General features: G+C 41.2%; 2 protein-coding genes across 3 annotated transcripts in view; one reads left to right on the top strand and one right to left on the bottom strand.

The window, feature by feature from the left end:
- LOC141803941 (apolipoprotein D-like) overlaps positions 1 to 20,761 on the bottom strand; it is a 337,954-nt gene that overhangs the window by 92,032 nt on the left and 225,161 nt on the right. The window lies entirely within an intron of this gene.
- Positions 2,902 to 20,761, top strand: part of LOC141804835 (RNA-binding Raly-like protein) — a 76,138-nt gene continuing 58,278 nt past the window's right edge. The window contains exon 1 of one of the 2 annotated variants that reach the window (XM_074689467.1): positions 2,902 to 3,236. The gene's annotated coding sequence lies outside the window, so the exon portion shown is untranslated. The remainder of the gene's footprint in view (positions 3,237 to 20,761) is intronic. The other variant, XM_074689466.1, reaches the window with a different exon arrangement.

Here is a 20,761-nt window from a genome sequence, read left to right as displayed (position 1 = left end):
CCGGCTGTGCTAAATATAAACGGCTACTAAACCACTTACAAACTGGCAGTGTTTACTTGTTGTCACGTTTGCCTACAGATACGTTTGAGCACAGGGCTAACATATAGCTGGCTACTACAATATTGCTTGATGCCACGTTTCAAACCGTATCGCTACGTAACAGTACTGATAAGTCTCTTACCTCGGTGCATTGTATCCAGTAAAAAGTTGTCTTGAACAGAGAAAATTTGTTTTGATCTGATCTCCATTTAATTCCAAAACAAATACACACCTCACTAAAAGTCATTTACGACAGTGTGAGGCCACAAGGTGGCGAGGGAGTGCAATTAAAACAGATCCTCCTCATAGCATCTTTAATACTGATTGTTGTTGGAATTCAGTGAAAAGCCTCCTGAGACCCCAACTTTTTTCAGGTGTGCATTTCTTATTTCTCTTTGCCCTTTGGGATAAGTAAGACCCAAAAGTTTAATATCTAACTCGGTTTTTGTACAGAGAGTTATTGGTTATTGGTGTTATCATTGAGTTATTGGATAGTTATTGATTTTATTGTACACAAATAAACTGGTTACATTCAGAAGACATGGGTAAAATTTATACCTTTCTCTGTTTTACTTTGGAGCTACTGTACATGTCTTTTGCAGATATCACTGCTGTCATTTTTGCACTAAAATGGGTGTAATATTGTGATCTCACCAAAAGATGACGTGATAAGTGTCCCTAAATGTGGTCAATGGGTCAAAACAATGAAGTATAATGGGTCTGAGAGGCAGAAATGTAATGCCCTCATATGAGTAAGCAGGGTCTTAGGAGGTTAAGCCAATAAAAAGCTATTTTTTTATTAATTTTAAAATTATAGGATAGATATTAAATCATCAGCACAGAGAAAATGGAAAGATAATGTAAGCCTGACAGCTTTTAAGCAATAAACCACAATTTAACTATCAGATTATTTGTCACAACACCAGGCTTCATGTCCATTGAGTCTTTTTTCCAGCTTTATTTGTTCTTTAGAGGGAAGGAGTTATTAATGTATACATCGATTCATCAGTATACAAGCTGGCTGTAGTATCTTAATCTCATAACACTGTGACTCCTTCTTTGTCTCTTTCTTTTATTAATGTAAATGTAATCCTGCTTCTTGTTTACCTTGCATGCTTTCCCCTTTTGTTCTGTTTTGTTGTTTCTTTAAATGCCCTGCATGATGTGAACACTCACTTGATGCTGTTTCCTCATTGTCTTGCATGTATTTCTATGTAACCAGGTCTATGGTTGCTTATCTCCATGTGGCTTTTCTTTTTCCCCAGACCCGGGTAATGTTTAACCACAGGGCGTTATTTGTATTCTAATAACTATCCCCCTACATCCCCCCTTCCTTCATACATTTTATTCTGTTTTATTTGTTTTGAATTGTGGTTTTTAGGAGGCTTATTTTACATCTAGCTGGGGACGCCAGATGTTAAGAAGGCAACCTTTTGGCCAACTCTGGCATATTTAAAGCACGGTTTCTCAAAGTGGGGTCCGTGAACCATAGCCAGGGGGGTCCACGGCATAATTCAAAAACATTATCACTGAAAAAGCAAATCAACAAGCTGGGGTCTCTTAAACTATTAAGTCAGCTAGTTTTCTAAAACTCTTGCCAATTTTAGTTTTGCGCCATTAGATCAAATCTCATATGATCGTCATATGTTTATCACTCCATCATGCGCAACAATAGAAAAAAAACAACCTTGGTGCAGTGGCGTGCACAGGCTTTTTAAATGGCAGGGACAAAAAGAAGAAGAAGAAGAAAAAAAGGCACATAAATTGTTTGTTTTTGCCAGCCAAGAGGGTACTTTCACACATGTTTTGGCTCCTGAGAGGTGGTTTTAGCAGGTGTTTTTTCTTTTTAACAATTGGACCACGAGGGGGTGATTCCCCCCGACCCCCCTCTGTGCACACCACTGCCTCAGAGGTAACATATCCTCAAAGTTTACAAACTAAATCACTTGGAAAGTACAGATATATTCTAATTCTGTTGTTGCAAAATACTAGATAGTAAGGCTGGGATGATATGCTAGTCTCGCAATTCAATTCTTGTACGATTTAAATTGGGATTCTTTGATATTTACGATATTTTTGAGATTTTAAGTTTGCTTTTTTAACACCATACTACGGGAAAAAGTTAAATAATGATGATAAAATCTACAGACTATATCAGGAGCCAAATTTTCCCATAAAACTGCATATCACGTGAGTCAGACCAACATTGCACCCCCTGCTGGAGAAAAGTGGTAACTTTTTTCCAATCCAGTTTATAAACAAAGACTAAAATGAAGAATTTGAATCTGAAAGTAAAAATCTTTTTATTTCTTTTTTTTTTTTTTACATCCTGATTTTGATATATTGATTATTAATTTTTTTTCTCTACCCCATAATATTGATTTTGATATTTACATTAATGAGAGGGTCCTTGGAAAAATATCAAACCTGAAAGGCGTTTATAGTCTCAGAAAGTTTGAGAACCACTGTTTTAAAGAAATGTTAATCAATATGAACTGCCCCTGTATGTTGAATAGAAATAAATAATTAAATAAACAGAAGCTTAAACAGGGATAGGGGATTACAAATGAGCCATGACTAGACATCTGTGTGTGTGACATCTACTTTGCATATCTTATGAAGCTGTTTCATGCATTTGTCTCTTAGATAAAAACGTAAATAAAAATATACAACAGACTTTAAAAACACATTCCTGTTAAAATCAGTTTTCTCTTTTAGGAAAGTCATGACACTTGTATCTGTCATTAAACAGAAGGAGAATCGTGATTAGAGCGGTGTGAACATCCTTTCTGTGTGTGTTCACTCTGATGGATCCTGTTTTACCCCTCACTGATCCGCTCGGGATGCTCTCAGCCAGTCACACCGGATGCTTCCCGGACTCTATTTAGAGGAACTTGAACAGCAGCACACACTGTGCAGAAAAATCAATGACATTACCCGGAGAGGCTCGTATCAATAACATCTCTGAATGCCTGCGCGTGGAAACCTCGGACTGATTCAGAAACTCTGGCCAACCCCGAGTCACGTGACCCCTCCACCGGCAGCGACTGCGAGCGCAAAAGAGGACGCAGAGCCTCGGTGCATACCAGCCTGCACACCACCAACCACCACCTACCTTCCTACCTTCCTACCTACCTACCTACCTACCGCTCTAAACGCCCAATTTCTTTTTAATTGAAACCTTTTACTCCCGCTCGGTGAGTACATTTTCCACTGACATCTTCTCACGCATATTTTTATCCTCTTTTTCTTGCTTTCTTGTCTTGGTGTTGCGACATGGGGGAAACTGTTTTCTCGTTTTCTGCATGCAGTGATTTAAATCTTTGGATGCTGAGTGTTGTTGCTCCGGCGACATCCGCTGAGAAATCTCCCTACGTGCTTGCGGACGCTCTTGGTATTTTTTCCCCCTTCTCCTTTCTCTCTTCCTCTTCTCCTCCCGAGGCAGCTTCTTTTCGCGAGCTCACTTGTTATCATCCCCAACCTTTTCCTTATTTTCAGGCTTTTTCCTCCTCTATCATGGCTTGTTTTGGTGCTGTTTTGGTGCTTTCCTCTGATCTCACAGTGTTTCTCTGGTGTTGGAGGCTGAGCGTCTCCGAGGGCGCAGAAATAACAGTTTTGATTTTCATCTTTGAGGATTTTGCTTTTCTAATAGGTGAGGAATTGAACTTTGCTGGAGTTTGTTTTGGCATTTCCATTTCACTTCTTTACACAGTTTTTTTTTTGATTTTCACGACAAAATGCTCAGACAGAAATGTATTTGAGCCAAACTGTGCTACAGACATTTAAACACTGAAGCTATTTCTTTAGAACTGAGAAAAAGTACATGTAAAAATCCTGTTGCTCTTCAGCACTGAAATAAAAGTGATAAAATGTGCCAAAGAAAGCGAGATTTTTTTGCCCTTCCTTCTACATTTTTTAGGAAACAACAATTAGGAAAAGAATCAAACAAATCTACTGAATGCAAATCACTGCTGTGCAAAACAAAACAGGAGAAACAACAGATTCCTGCCAATGGAACCAGACACAGCTGTGCTCCTCCGCCCTGCTTCGCTTGCCACACACACACACATATACACACACACAAACCTTGTTGCATTTGTGAGTGATAACTGGTGGGCACATCAAACACACGTAGAAGCTTGGAAACTTAAACTAAATGAGCCATCGGGGAAGAGGGGGGGTGTTTGAGGCCTTGGCGATTTTCTTTTTTTTTGCAGCAGCAGCTCATTATGCAAATCAGTCTGATAGATTTTGATGAATATTTTGACCTTGACATGCAGCCAGAACTCGCACACAAACCTGCAGGCGAAAAATTATAAAACACACAAAATCTACAGCAATTAGCAAGAAAAAAAAAAAACTCCTGAGCTCCTGTCTTTTAGAATCCCTCACTGAAGTTTGTTTATGTGCTCTTCTAAAAGAAAAAACTCCTTTCAATCACACTCAACAGATATGACTGAAGGCATTTGACAGCTACTCCAGCCTTCAGACTTTGCAGGTCAGGGAACAGGTGGGGTAAGCCGAGCATGAAATGTGCTGCTACGCAAACAATACTTATCTCTGGCTGGGGATGGAGTAGGAGGCTGGGCTCTGGAGTAGCCAGCAGCCTATATACGCATGCACTGAATCACATATGAGCCCAGAGGGAAATGAAGGAAGGATGCAAGGAAGGAAGGAAGGAAAGAGGAAGGAAGGTTTCCAGCATTTCTGGTCCGGTCTGTAATCTGTCCCCGCTCTGCCTTCTGCACCCGTGGGCCCTGGGATGATCATTGACCCTTAGCAGGTGTAGGACGGGAGAGCCGCCTCAAAGCCACGCACCGCAGAGTCCATCTTTCTGAAAGATACGGATGAGAAACATTTTTGAGCTGCTCCTGCTTTCAGACTTTGGGTCAGAGAACAGATTAGGAGAGCAGCTTCTCTCAGTTCTCTTTTTTATATCCCTGCATGCGGAAGATAACCAAGAAGAAAAACACACGAGGGAGGCCGACAAACAAAAAAGAAGGGCTAAATTGTGCAAAAAAGTGTTTTCTTGGGTTGGGAAAGTTGCAGAGCACCCACATGTATGTGAGAAACTTCTCATAGAAGAGTCTTGTGTTGCATTATGTATGCTGCAATACCCACCGCTCCTTATTAAATCTCCTATTCTTGGATGTGGATGAGAAGTTCCATGCCTGCATTAGTCATATTCAACACATTTTTGGAGCTTGTTATTTCTCAGTTTGGATAAATAACCGCCAAACTATGTGCATGCACCTGATGCTGCGCTCTGTTGTGAATCGTGCCGTTAGCCCGGCAGCATCAGTATCTCAGCACCACGGCCAGCTCCTTTTTTATTCTCCCTTCAAAGAGATTGTGCTTGATTTCAGCACCATGGACAGCTGCCAGCACTTTATTGCTCTGGCAGCTGGAGCGCGCTGATTCTTGCCTGGAAGTCTGGAGAGTCTCTTCTCACTAACCCCTGGCCTCTCCAGCTCACACGTCTTATTTCGAGCTATTTCAAGCTCGCTACCCTCCATTCAAGAGGTTAAAACAGAGGTTGAACTGCAGATAAGGGACCAAATGATAAGACTTTCACAGAAGGTCTTTTTATATTTCTCTAACTTGTTGAATGACTTAATTCAATCTCTTTCATACGGAAACCAGAATAGACTTTATGTTTTCAGAATCAATACGAGAATCTGAGACTTAAACTGCGTCTGTTAGAGCTGAATGTAAACATCCTGATGTGTCATCAACAATAATCAAAAATGAATGTCTCAGAATAAGACTACATGGGGTCAACGACCTTAGATGAACTTTTTAGATAAACAAACAGTGGAGACACTTAGAATTAAGATACGGTGCAAATATAATGGATGTCTTCCTTGACCATCCTGGCACACTGTTTTATTCATTTGTTTTAAAAAACAAACTGCAAAAAACTGAAATCTTGTCAAGTGTTTTTGTCTTGTTTTAAGTACTAATACTCTTAATATACTTTATATGAGCCACATTCAACTGATCAGTCCAAAAAATTGCCTTATTTCATGCTATTTAAAGACAAAAATGAGAGAATGAGGTCTGAATTGCTTGTAACAAGTAAAAAAAATCAGCCTAGGGAACAGAAAAAAAATTCTCAAAAATTTGCTAGAAACTAAAAGGATAAAATAGAACTTTATTGTCATCGTAACAAGTACAACAAAATTGGAGTCACAGCAGCAATCAAGTAAAACAAAAGTAAGAAAGGTACAGAAAGTGCAAAAGGGTCTATAAGAAAATAGATGCTGACAGCTTGTCCATCATAGTCCAGTTCAGCCAGTCTCCACCTCCACAGGGTCCAGGACTGAGCGTCTTCAGCAGTCTGTTCAGTCTCTGTCTCCTGGATCCTGTCTGCTCACAGCAGGTGAAGCTCTTCCAATGTTAGCTCTGTTAGCCATATCTGTGAATAGCATGATGCGACTCTGCCTTCTGGTATTCCCTCTGTTGCTGGGTTAGCACGACTAGCTCGTCCATCTTATTGAAGATAGATCTTACGTTCCCAATAACGACGGATGGAAGGACAGGTCCATGTCGTCACTTCTTAGCTCACACCTGAGAACCAGCACGTCCTCACCTCCTTCTCCTCACCTTGTGGGAAGACATCAGGCCTTGCACCAATTAGCATTGACATGCTACAGGCTGCTAACAGCTGAGTTCACATGTAAACAATGCAGCCATGGTTACATGTAGGATCTCCAGACAAACACAGGAGAAAAAGTAGTAAAAATATCACTGAAGACACAAAAAGTTTGGTGTCCATGACCAACAAATGAGCCAAACAAAGTAATGATCCACTCCAAATACAAAGATTACGAAAAAGAGACGAAAAAATTACAAGAAACAGACAAAGAAGAGAGAGCTGCTGCAAAAGGCAGCCATAGCCAACAGGGCGGCGCCACGCAATGTATTCTATTAATGTCTTAACAGAAGAAACTTTGGTTACACTTTATTTTGATAGTCTGTCTGTTGACCTTCAAGAAGCTATCAGAAGATAAGTAGTTGCATATAAACTGAATGTCAGTTTATATATTTTAAAAGACGAGTCAACAGGCAAGTAGCATACAATACAGAGTTTATCAGTTTATATTTAACAAGACTCCTCAATGTAACAGTTGAAACGCTTACCACAAGTAGGAAAAAGTCGAGCTGCTTCTGGTTTCCCTCATTGGATCTTTGTCAGAAAACAATTGTACAGATGTTTTAGAGAAAAAAGAAGTATAAGTTTACTGAAATGTTACCGTAATTTTGTGTGCCCACTGAGTATGTTTTATGTTTACAGATGCTTTGAGAATACCAAGTGATAGTTGGAGATTTTGTTGACATTTTGCTGTTGACGTTCAACTGACAGATTGATTCAGAGTAGCAGAATATCAACTTACAAGAAGATGACAATCCACAGATAATTGTATGTCAAATAAAAGCATGTTTGAAAAAATATAAGAGAGTTAGGAGACAGTTTTTTTTTAAGTTGCAAAACCTTGAAATGCACCTTATTGTCTACTAATAGTTGGTTGAATGAATGTTACTGGTCTGTTGAAAAATTATGTTGAATATCCTCTGATAGTCGAGTGTCAACACACGGACAATCAAAACAAAGTGTTACTGAAACTTTTCCTTAAATAACTTGAAATAAGACAGTTTTATTGGACTGATCAGCTAAATGTGCCTCATGCTAAGTCTAAAAAGACATTTTCATTGGAAAACAAGACAAAATCATTTGATAAGATTTCAGTTTTATCCAGTGTTGCTATCTGCAGAGGACTGACCTCACACTGAACTGGCGTAGCAGCGCAGAAACACCAGTTTTTACACAAGTTTATTTTCCACACACGTGTCTAACGCTGTCTCCCTTCCTGAAGAAAGCACCCAGGGAGGCAGGTTTCCCCTGGCTCAAGTTTTGTATTGCAAAGCCCCAGTTTTGGTTCCTAGTGTTGAGCTGGAAAGTTTCATAGAAATCTGTGTACAAGCCAAGAAACACAACATAGCTTGAGCTCTGGAGCTGCGTGATGATAATAAAGTTGTGAACAGGCAGGCTTCAGGGCCTTCTGCCAAAACATTGTTTGATCCAGGAAGCTGCCTCCTTAAAGTTAGACTGTTCTCATAACTAGACCAGTGTGGTTTCTTTCTTTATTGTGACATCTCACAAATTGTTGCAGTTTCCTCAGAGGAGTCACATGATGTTGTTGTGACCTGTTTATCAGCTGATTTAAAGAGGTTTGGTTGTCATACATGAAACAGCAGGACGACCACGCTTCTTGTTGTCGGCAGTCTTAAGACAGTATCCCAGGTGTAATGGTGCGTTCCATTTGTACTCTGACCAGGGAAGTCGGGAGTGAGAATGACGTCCTCTCCGATGTTCCAGCTACCAAGTCAGAAAACTTGCCATAACAGCAGAATTTCTGTACATCAAACAACACTTTGTGGATAGGGCTGATTTATTACAAGAAACCCTGGTCAGAAATGGTAAAATAAACAGAATATAACAGGAGATTAATTACTGTTTACCTCTGAAGTCAGAATTTCCTACTGGGAACTGGGGGTGTTCCAGTTGGGCGTTCCCACTCAGAACTCAAAAATCCCGACTTCCAAGAACAAATGGAACGCATCATGAGACAACATGTAGGCCCCAATGTTCTGGTTTACTGTCCTCTGAACCTGCTTCCTTAATCTGTTGCTCTTGCTTCAAGTAGGACAACCAAACCTTGACAAATCAGCAAACAGACGAGTCTCAACAACCGCAGGTGTCCCTCCAGAGGAAGACTGGAGAAAGTCTGCAATCCAAACTTTTCAAGGAAACAAAGAATGATCACTGGCCTAGTTATACTGAGAATACACCAGTTCGGCGTGTTGACTATGTGCTCTGCATGTTGCAGCTAGTATCTGGAGACCAGTGGCGATTGCTGTAAGACTGCAAGGGAAACTCAGCTTCCCCTAAAATGTCCACAAAAAAGTGTGATTTGTTCTGCTGTGTGAACATTTCATTGACAAAATAGAAGCTAGAATTCCTTCATCTTTTGTTCAGAATCAGCTCCTATCACAGGTAACTGGCTCCACCTCCTTCTCATCCATCCCCGCGGTGTCCCAGCCCTTTAACACAGTCATACACTGAGCATCTTCTGACTTCAGCGGGGAAGCGTAGAGTGGGTTGTTCCACTGTGGAAACTGGACGGTCATTGGATAAACGCTGGGCTTTGTCCCGCCTTCGGACGCTCAGCGTCTCTGGGGGTCTATGAGGCAGTGGGCTGGCCTGGACGCTGGGCTTCTGCATGATGATTGGATGATCTGTCTGAAGCTGAATCCCTTTTTGATTGACAGTGAAATGAGCCAGTCAGCGATCTTGAAGTATAACCCTCCACCGGAGCATCTTCTAAAATTCAACATTCTCTATTCTCTATTGTTTTATGGATGGCACAACATTCTCATTATTTGTGTTATGAGTTCTATATCAGTTGTTAGTAGTGTTATTTTACTTAAATGAATTGGTTTTTTTTTCACTAAAATGGGTGTAAAATTGATGATGTGGGCAGTGTCCCTAAATGTGGCTAATAGGTCAAAGTTTCAAAAATGAAGTATCATGGGTCTGAGAGGCACAAATGTAATGTCCACATGTGTAGGTCTCAAGGGGTTAAACCAAATTCAGAGTTGAAGAAGTACTTATGCTGACATTTCTGAACCTTCAAGTCAGTTGATGACGTTTTGGTTGCTGCAATTGGGAAAAAAAATTCTCATTTATGTCTACCATTGTGAAACAGTTGGTGTTTTCAAAAGACGTCCATCTTTCTCCCTGGATAGGCTTAGTAAGAAATTAGGGTATCACATTTAAGGTTAATAATATGACTTTCATAGTTCCCCCTTGGTCATTTTTAACCTGTTTTGGATAGAACAGATAAAGAGAGACAGGAAACCTGGGGAGTAGAGACTTGTAGCTAAGGGTCAGGTCAGGTGAGGAACGATGACTCCCACATTGAGGTCTACCGTAGTCTCTGTGCATCATGCCAATCATACCATACCATTAATATACTGTAGTATACCTCTAAGTATCACACACAATAAAAGGAAAATGTGTGTCCTCAGATGAGATTAAATTCTGTGACTGTTTCTCAAACTGCTGCGAGGTCTGAAGCAACGAAAGGCTGACTCGACTCGACCTTCTGTGATTGGGATCATGAAAACTGTAAACAAACAGAGAAAAACAAGAAAGAACTTCAGCCAGAGACACAACAACTCAACCTTCATTAAAATCTGTTGATGGTGTGAAATAATAACATCCTCCTTAAAAGCTCCTCAGTGTGACTTTTGTCAAAAAAAGTAATTGCGCGAAAAAAACATTTAAACCCACTCTTGTACATGAATCATCAGGATTGACTGATCTTTCTGGATTTGTTTGGTAATTTTTCTGTTTGACAAGAAGTGGGTCTATACTGCAGCCAGGGGTAGCTCTAAACGTTCTGGCTTCATCTGGGCAGGCTGTTGCGCCATGTATGGAGTCTTTGTGTTGTTTCTTCATTTTAAAAACAAACATCGACTCAGATATTTACTCATTGAGTTCAATCATCACCTCTCTGACAGCCTTAATGTTAAAGGTCCCATATTCTGCTCCTTTTCTGCAGTTTAATATGGATCATTGATGTCTTCATGAAATGGTAGTAACATGTTTTGGTACAAAAAGCCAATAAATCAAGCACAGCAGCATTGTTTCCAGGCTCTCATAGCCCCTCTGTTCAGAACGCTCTGATTTAGTGGGCGTGGCCTTCATATGTAAATGAGCCACCGCTGATACCGCCCCGCTCTTCAGTGTCACTGAGAGCGGTGCCACGAGCTCTGAGTGGACAATGTTTAGAAATCAGCAAAGCTCGTTTACCGTAACATTACAGGCTAAAACAACAGGCTAACTGCAGCTACAGTTAGCATCCTGAAGCTAACACAGAGACAGGGGGGACACTGAGGAAAAGCTTTTACATCTGCTCCACAGCACATAGCATTTAAAATACTCACATTTCCAGGGTCCCAGGTTTGTTGGTGGATGGTTGGTAATGCGCCTGGATTCAGGACCAGTCTATTGGCTAGCCCTCTGTTGGACTGTCCAAAGTTGGAAAAGCAGTCAGCCGTGAAGTGACTAGCACACACATGCACAGTTTTACTGAGTGTAGCTGGCACATTTCCTTGATGAATGAACTCCAGACACTTAGTCTGTCTTCTTCTGAGATGGGAAGTTTGAGCATGGAACTATGTGGCTGTTTACAGCCCAAAACAGAGCAGTGATGGCTCTTTAACTTTGCCATTTGGGAGTGGGTGGGGAGGGGGTTCGAGGGTATCTGGTTCAGTGGACCAATCAGTTCAGACTTGCTCCTGATTGGTCAAAAAAGGGAATCGCTGACGTCGGCAAAATCCAAACAGCTCGTTTTAGGTCAGGATTTTACCTTCACAAGCACAACTAAGTACAGGTTTTGTCATTAAATATCACATTTTGTGGGCTGGGAGGAAAGCCAAAGACCCACAAATTTCACTAAAAGACTTAATAAAGTGATTTTTGCATAATATGGGACCTTTAAATTAGACACCTTGAGCTCACGAAACGATGCGCTTGTTGCATAAATGTGGGATGGATTGCGTTATATTTTCAGGTGTAACTACTATGAAAGATTTGTGAAGAGAAAGTAGGACTCTGTCGGATCTTTGAGGCTGAAAATCTTTTATTTTTCTGTCTGACTCATTCCTGCTCATGACACTGTCGATGTTTGTTTTAAATAATCGTTTTATCTTAATGTGCACCAGCGTGGATGTAGCATGTATTCACTCTACTGTCACTGCGTCTGCTCAATCTGTTTTTATCTCTTACACAAGAAACTGAAAACACTCCCAGCTTGTACCGTTTAAAAGCAGAGCAGAGCTGGTTTTTTCCATTTGAATTGCAAATTGTTTCTGAAATGAAACCATAATCAGTTTTTAGCCATGTTTTTCTTTTTTCCACTGTGCAGAAACTCCAAATCCCAGATTAAACCCACGCCTCCTTCCTCACCCTCTTTCACCTTTGACCCCTCGAAGCATCACCTCAATATGACTTGGCACGTCACTCTCCTGCCTGCTTGTGCCTTAAAGCAGAAACCAGCTAATTACTCACAGCTCTAGTGACCCAGTTACTTTAGCCTAGTGGAGCGAATGCTATATTTGGCAGTCACACAAGAGGGGAATTAAGGAAATGGAGAAATTTGTGGGCGCCAAGAGATATGGGAAAGCGTGGTGTATGTTCACATGCCCTGGAGGATTGCTGCGGACTCCCCTGGTAAAACAGCAGGTGGAGTCTTTCCCTCTTGTCCTCCTTCGAATGCACATATTGATGCAGGAGTAATCCCCCGTTTGGATTGGAGTGTCCTCCTCTGTGTGGGAAAACGGGAAAGCCTCCAGATAGAATAGAAAATAAACTTTTAAGAACACTTGAAGAAGCAGCGGGGTGATGCAACAGAGGATGTCAGCAGAGAAAACAGGGTTAAAAATGTTCCTCTTAAACAATGTGTCCCTGTAGAGCCAACCAGGCAACATCTGAGGAGCTGTTTGCCACCAGAGTCCCAGTCTGTGTATCACTTCTGTTTGCAGAGGAGGTGTAAGCTGCGCAAATGATGCACGCTGACCTCCAATCTCACGTTTGTGAAAGCACGTACAAACACCTGATTACAGAGATAATCAGCTTTCCTGTTTTCATAAGATGCAATCTGTAACACGCTGCAGAGATACAGCCTCCCCCCCCTCGCCTCCCGTCTCACTGTATAGGTCACATTGTGCTTTTATCTCCCTGCTGTCATCGTCGGTCAGGGCTATAGGTTGCTCAAAATCAGATTATGGTACAACTCATTTTAGGCACGCTGGTCGTCTGCCCTCCGCCGCAACGCTTCACAGAGTTGCCCATAAATTCACTCTGAAGGGGGAAGAAGGAGGGAGGAGGAGGGAGATAAAGCTGATGGAAACGGGGATGTGTTCTCCATGCAGGAGCTCACAGAGGGAGCGCAGCCTTACAGTTCAAAAAGTGGCTTCATTAAAGGTATGAAAAATATATAAATGATAAAAGGCTGATAGCACGGAAATATAAAAGGATGGAGTCATGGTAATAATTTATAAAGCAGCTCTACCTACCTGCCTACCTACCGCATGATGTATGCCTGCATTTCCCATCTTTGATATTCCGCTCCCAGGCCCGGCTCTAAGCTCCTTGAAGATGATTGACATTGCAAATGTCTTTCTCCTCCTTTCTCTGAACTTCTCTCATTCCTTTCTCTCATCTCAACCTTTATTTCCCTCTCAGCCTCTCCGTCTCCCTCCTTTTGTTGCCTTTCTCCCCTCTCCCGCAGACTCAGGACAGGTATTATGCAGGAGGTAATGGGCTGAGGGAATGAGAATAGCGTGTTTGGTCACCCTGGCTTGTAACTGAGATATTTTAAAGACATTCCAGGAACATATGGAGGAGGCCTCGGAGCGTAAGCTTCATTATATGTGTGCAGAAACAGGCTTTTCTCTATCTGCTCTGCCCCGTTAGCTGGTATTTACTGTACAAGTCCTGCAGGAGAGATTAGATTCCACTGGGCCGCTCTGGGCGGGAGCAGAATGGCCCAGCTAGGACCTCTATTCATTAAGCCCTTAATTGCTAATTGAGGTCTTTGAATGATTCAGCAATAGCTGCTGCTGTTAGGGCATTAGCTGAGTAATTTATGGCTACAAGGGAGCAGACAAAAAGCGAACAAGGGCGAGAAACTCTTATTAAAAAGGACATGGCTGCCTGGAAAGTGTTGTTATTATACTTGCTCCTCGCGTTAACCCCTGAAAGTCCGTGAGAGCTCCACTTGTGCCTGTGTGTGATCAGGTGATTCATTATACCCTAATTACCTGTACATTAATTATCTGTACATTATCACAATCTGCTCGTTGTTCCTGTCATTAAGCGGCTTCGCTGTTCCACTCTCCAGCCTCCATGCATCATTAAGTCTACTTTTTCCATCAGTAATATTTATGTTTTCTTTGTCTCTGTGAGGATTAAAAAAACAAACTGATTTATTTTTCATGTTTCCAGCTAGTGGCAGGAAACTGCAGCAGCCAAACATGTTTTCTTGTAGTGATAGCTCCAGCTCCGTCGTTAAGTGCTTTTTAGCTGGGCTTCAATTTTCAGCTTCCATTGTGTTCACAGGAATATTTTCCAAAATAAAAGCTGTGCTCCAGGCAAGAAAAGTAGCATGGCTGCTGAAGCTGCTGTGCCACAGTATGGTTAGTTTTTTAAACCACAAAACTATGTGTTCAATTCTCAATAATACAAAAAAAAGGCTCAAAATCTGCTAAATGTAGAGATTTAAAGCAGCATTGTGCTGGATGAAGCTGTACAAAAACATGGCTCAAAGATCTTTGTTAGAAAGAAAAAGGAGAAATCTGTGTTTTTTTTTCTGCTTAAAATGATTTCTGGGATTAATTTTGTAGAGATGGTGGACACAGGAGCTTATCTGTCAGAGAGAAAAAGGACAGAAGAGTAGAAGAACAGGAGAGTGATAAAGCATGAGCTAAAGGCTAACAGAGGAGCTAAACTGTCGTTCCAACCCACAGTCAGCAGTTATTCTGCAGTGGTCTGTTCAAACTTGAGAGTCTATCAATAAAATGAAGAGTGAGGTTACGTTAGCTCTGATTGGTAGATGACTGGCAGGACATAAACTACTTGCAAACTGACAGTGTTTGCTTGTTGTCAAGTTAGCCTACAAATACGTCAGAGCACCAGGCTAACATATAGCCGGCTGCTACACCATTTGCTTGATGTCACGTTTCAAACCCTAGTGCTACGTAACTGTACTGATAAACACCTTACCTTGGCGCGTTGTATCCAGTAAAAAATTGTCTTGAACAAAGGAAATTTGTTTTGATCCGATCTCCATTTAACTCCAAAACAAACACACGCCTCTCTAGCCAGGATTTACTAACGTTACACACTACGGACATGTCTCACAGCATCAGGCTGTCAGTAGCGCTATATATAGACAGCTAATAAACTACTGTACACACTGACAGTTTGCTTGTTGACACGTTAGCCTAAAGATATGTTGTAGCACCAGGCTGCCGATAGCACTACATCCCTACTAACAATTTTTTGTTCCCAGAATGTTCTGGGAACAAAAGCCCTGGCGTTCCCGGAAGGGTGTCTTTGGGTTTGTTTTCATGGAAAGTTTGGTGTGTTCTTTTAACGTACTGTGTTGGTTAGGTGTTTGGTCCCCGACGTATATTTTGGTTATACTGACATCTCTCAACATTCCTCCAACCTTTAGGGAATGTTAGATTTTGGTTATCTTTTGGTTATATTGAAATTCCCCCACCACCTTTAAAACCACATAACTGTATTTATACCTGAACTTTATAATTATAAATTAATTTCTCAGTCAGTCAGTAATGAATGAAAGTGCAAGTCAGGCAGGATTTTTTATTTCAATAGAATGAAATACATGTAACACAACAAAAAAATAATTAAACCAATTACAATGTAAGGCAATGGAAAGATAGCAAAATACAAACAATAAAAATAATGTGCCACAATAAGAATGTCTTGTCCAGTTGGTGTCTTTATTCCTTCTTAGCTGATAGCTGGCCTTAAAATTAAAAGAAAAGTTTGAGCATGAGTCCACAAAAGCATGACAATTGACCCTGACATCCCTGATTTTTTGATCACCACAAGTGGTTTAAAGATTTCTAAATCATAGCCGGCTACGGACGTACGGCACAAACTCACAATGTTTGCTTGTTGTCACGTTTCCAACAACAGCGCTACGTAACTGTACTGATCAATACCTTGGGTTGTATCTGGTAAAAAGTCGACTTGAATAAAGCCTTTAATTGGTATTGCAGCATCTGCAAAAGAGACCCTAGTTGAACCACTCAACGGTAACAAAAAATTAACCCTTTGCTCTCTGTTTAACTCTCGGATGAGCCAAGGGGAAACATCTGGTTTAGAAAAATGAAGCTTATCGAGGATCGGCTTGAGGCTGACTACAGAAAGATCGGAAGTCATGTTTTTTTTTTAACTCAGTGGTTTGGAAGTTATTAGGATTGTTTGATTGTCCAATCAGAGACACAGCTCAGCTCACATGACTGACAGGAGCAAAAGAAAGCTCATAGCCGGCGTCATATCAAATGTGGCTGCCTTCACGGATTGGCTTCATTTCACTGTAGCACGAACAGACAGGTGGCATCGCGGAGACTACGTCCATACTTCATACAGTCTATGGGATGAGCAGTCCCACAAGTCTCTCTGACATCACACTGAACCTCCCATCAGGGGTGATGCATTCACTGAACCTTGTAATTCTCAAACACAAATGCCAACAGTGACACATTCCAATTATCGGACACAAATGACCCACCAAGTCCCTAACTGTGTCCAAAATGTCATACTAACGTACTACTCATACTAAGTGTGACGTCAAAAATAGTATGTAGTGCGTTCACATCAAAAAGTATTAAAAGATTGTGTGCGTGAGAAATACCCGGATATTTACTATATCGGTAAAAATTTTAAGTATGGGAGGTGGGCATACTAGTCGCACTGACACGCCCCATAATGCATTGCGAGCCCCGTATTTATAAACGTAAATACAGAATGAGATGACAAGATGAGAAGCAACTAAAGTGGACTTAGCTCTACAGGGAAACCTAAACGTAAGTACAAAGAAATAAAGTGCCTGAGGCGACGGACGGATCGTCTTCGGTGTCTGCGAGGAGTAAACATTTTTTAATTTATTGAAGAGAGATGAATTCGTCTTGAGACCGGTGTTAGCTAAAAATCATCCACTAGCGAACTTCCCGTTTTCAAAATAAAAGCACCAGTTTATCTCCTTTAAGTTCTTTAACCCTTTTGTAAATTGGGCTCTTGTTTTGGAGCGGACTGGAAGTTTCTTCGATAGCATATTGGCGCTCTTAACAGAATGTCCAAAATGTCGAAATTTAATTTGTATCCGTGCGTTTTATGGCTCAAATGACCACATTTTGGTATTCTACGTGATGACTTTCTCGCCTAAAATGTTCTTAAAACTTTCAAATGTGGCGAATCAACAGAGATATTTGATAGCCTGGTGTGCTTCCATAGACTTATGTGTGCTTCCAATTTTTGTCATTGGAGGTTTTGAAATGCATCATGGGAAACCGAGTGGTATACTACAGTGTAAACGGTTGGCACTCTAATCATACTTATAGTATGTAGTATACAGTATATACACAACGACCATGTAGTATGTAGTATGTTAGTATGCCATTTCGGACACAGCCTGTATCTTGTCACATCATTAGAACAGTGGGTGCTAGTGCTCATGGGAAATGGAGTCTCTGACCTAGTTAAACTCTAACAGCACCTTCAAACCTAAAGCTGTTTTCACAGTTTGATTTTTTAAAGTGAAAGACTTCATAAAAAGAAGTAATAAGGAGGCTTTGGGAGTGTTTGTGAGTGGGTGTTTCTTTCACTCAGAGTAACAAAGTAGTAACAGTTTCACTCGTCTTTTAATGCTGACAAAAACTCCTCCTGGAAAAGCTGTGATGAATATAATCGCTCAGCAAGAGAAAAAATTATTGCACCTTATGTTAACTTGTAGAAAATGCTCTTTTTATTGATTGTGAGACATTCATAACCATGCTTTGATTAAATACCATTTAGCCTTAATACAATTACACTTTCATCTTCTGGAGCAATTTGAACGTAATATTGTTTAATTAAGTGTTTTATTCTGCATTTCACGATGGTCCTTCTCTCATCTCTATTTTATAAGTGGAAAATTGTTTCAAAAAGGTGAGCTGCTATCATTATTCTCACATAAAACCTGCCAGTTGCTCAGTCATTGAATGATTTTATCCCAGTTTTTCACCATGCATGAAAAAATTTGTGATTTTTATGCCGCACATGTGCTCAGAAAAAAAAACAACAACAACAGAAAGCAGAAAAATAACTCTTACCTGCACTGCAGCACATTTTATAAATTTAGACTTTATAAAAAAAAGTAATTAGGTTTCAGTCCACATTTATTCTCCTGTAATGCGTTTGGCTGTCATTCAAAAAGCATGAGGCACAAAGGAGAGAAAAGGCTTATTATGTCTGCGTGTTTCATTCTCAGAGCAGACATGTTGTTTCCACGGAGGCTCTAAAAGTTGAGAGATGTTTGTCTCTTGAGCTTTGGCAGGAGGGGACTCGTCCCTGTCTGCAGAGACGCCATGAAGACGTCTGGAAGCTAAACCCAGATGTATTTCCCTCTACAGAGGGTGGTTGAGGTTGGATGTTTCCCCCTTGTACACTGTCAGCTCGCTAGAAGATAAAATACTGCAAAGCAACATTTGAAGAGAGGAGAGCTAGTTTGGCCTGAATGCTGCCTTCACATCCCGTATGCATTTGTCACATTGGATGAGGAGTTTTCATCTCTGAGCGCGAGTCAGCGAGGAGAGATCAGGGGGAGAGGAAGTGCTAAAATGATTACTTTCACCACTTCCTCGCCTCTTTATCTCAGGAGAGTTTAGACTCTGAAGCCCCTGACAGACGGTGTGAAAGGACCAAAGAGGATCCATGAAATACTTACACTTGGAACCTTTGCAGCAGAGGAGGAAGCTGCAGAAAATCACTGTCAAGCACTCACTCCTCTTTTTAGGAAAGACTTTCAAGGGAAAACAAAAAAAAAGTCTCTGCACGGAAAGTAAGAGATGCCAGTGATGAGTTGGGACGCGGCCACGGCTTCACTGATGCATGAAGATGTTATTTAGCATTAATTTCCAGAGCGCTAAGTACGCCAAGATGAATCCAGAGCCGGCGCTGTCTTCCTGTCTTTGCCGATCAAGCTGCTTTGAATTCAGAGCGAGTGTGTTTTCTGGCCTGGGACGTTTCCACCAGCATTTGCCAGCAGTTATGCCACATGTTCTTCTTAAAAAGCTGTGAGGATCTTAGGAACTCATGAATATTGTAAAATCGGCCTTGGAAGTCTCTCCTTTTTTTCATTTTTGAATGAACTGGAGGAATAATGTGAAAGCGCTTTCTTGTTCCTGATTCATTAAAATCATGTAATTGAGGGCAATTAACAAGATAATCCTCAAACCTCTCTGGGATGTTAATCTACAATGATATATGTGTAGGAAGGAAAGCAGAGAGCTTACGAGGGCCACAATGGGCTTTAGATTGCCTGCAGTTCTTTTATATCCCAGCTGCAGCCTGCGGTTATTTAAAGCTGGAGTTCAGCGGTTGCTCAGTGACCGTTTGATGCCGTCAGCTGCTTATACTCATCTGACAAGTTTACAGACTGGGTAGAAAACCACGAAACATTACCCGAGCTAATGTCCTGTGTCCGTAAGTAAGACACAGATATTGTTTCTTTCTCCTCTGTAGTTTATGTTGCTAAACCTACAGACCAGAGAGGGTTTTCTCTTTTTACAGGGAGCATGTTGGACTCAAAAAGTACAAACTCACACTGCTTAGATGTGTTAAGTTACCATTTCTTGCTTTTCTTTGTTACAAAACGTTAGACGAGAAGGTTAAACCACACAAACGTCCCTGTGCTCTGTCTGGAATTCAATTAAACAAAACTTTATTTGGCCCTGAGAGGCACAAAAAAGGCGCTTCGAACCAATTGGTCAATCCCACGAGCAGTGACCCAGAATTATGTCTTTTCAGTCCCTTTCTTATCAAGATTTCAATACAGCAGACAAAACACAATGAGGCCGAAATGAAAACATTAGCTTGACTCTGGTTTAAGGACAAAATTTCAACCAGCTTTTAATGTTTCTTCTAACTGGTGTCATTTTGTTTTTTAACCTGTTAAAAATAAGCATCCATCCATCCATCCTCTCTGAGCTTTGCAGCTGACATAGTTTTGAACATGCATGAGGGAAATGTCCCAGTTTTGACGCTAAAGCTGTCATGTTGATGTCCGGATTGCAGGGCAAATGTTGATTCTCTTTTTTCCAGGTCAGGGCTCTGAAGCTCCTCACGCTGCTTTCTAATCTCTGCCCAGTAACTGTCGTTATTTACAGTCTATCGCTCAAAACCAGCCTGAGAAGGAGATTGAGGCCACGTTTACACACCGCCAAAAACAGTCAAATCTGATAACATTTCGTTGCGTTTTGGTCTTGTGCTTAGATGAGACCGCGTTGCGTTTTGTCTGAAAAGGAAAGTTTTCAAAACGCTCCTCCATCCAGCCCCGCATAAAAACAGAGCAGAGCGTTTCAGGGTCGTCGCCACATGCGCACTCGCAGTGTCAGGTGAAGGTTGCACGCACAGCCACAACTTCCAGTTAAGCCATTCCGTTTCAGTTGGTGGCGGTAATGCGCCTCATGGTTGGATTGCCAACCGTCTCACACAATAAAACGCCAGTAAAAGAAAGAACAACCACAACAATGATGGCTGATTTCCGAGTAGCATATATACACAAATATATATCCACATTGCCAACTACTGGCCTGGCATGGCCACTACATCGTTGTGACTTGTCCTCTTTGAGTTGTATGAACACGGATCGTTTTCACGCCGTCCTCATGTAAACGCAGGTGGCTTTTGGAAACGCAAAGGAAGAATCTTTGCGGGAGTCTCCGTGTAAACGTGGCCTGAGATTTTTGACCACAGTGTCAACAGGCGGAGATGAGAAGTGTTGGGTATGGAGGGTGTTGTCAGGCTCCTTCTGGCATCACTGAGTGTAAAATACCCGTTATGGAGTTGTAGCCAATC

The sequence above is a fragment of the Halichoeres trimaculatus genome, unplaced genomic scaffold (assembly GCF_033239565.1).
Source record: "Halichoeres trimaculatus isolate MK-OKI-2021-1 unplaced genomic scaffold, fHalTri1.1 fHalTri1_scaffold_15, whole genome shotgun sequence".
Classification (NCBI taxonomy): Eukaryota; Metazoa; Chordata; class Actinopteri; order Labriformes; family Labridae; genus Halichoeres; species Halichoeres trimaculatus.
Note: the sequence above shows the minus strand (reverse complement) of the source record. Positions and strands in the feature narration are given on the sequence as shown.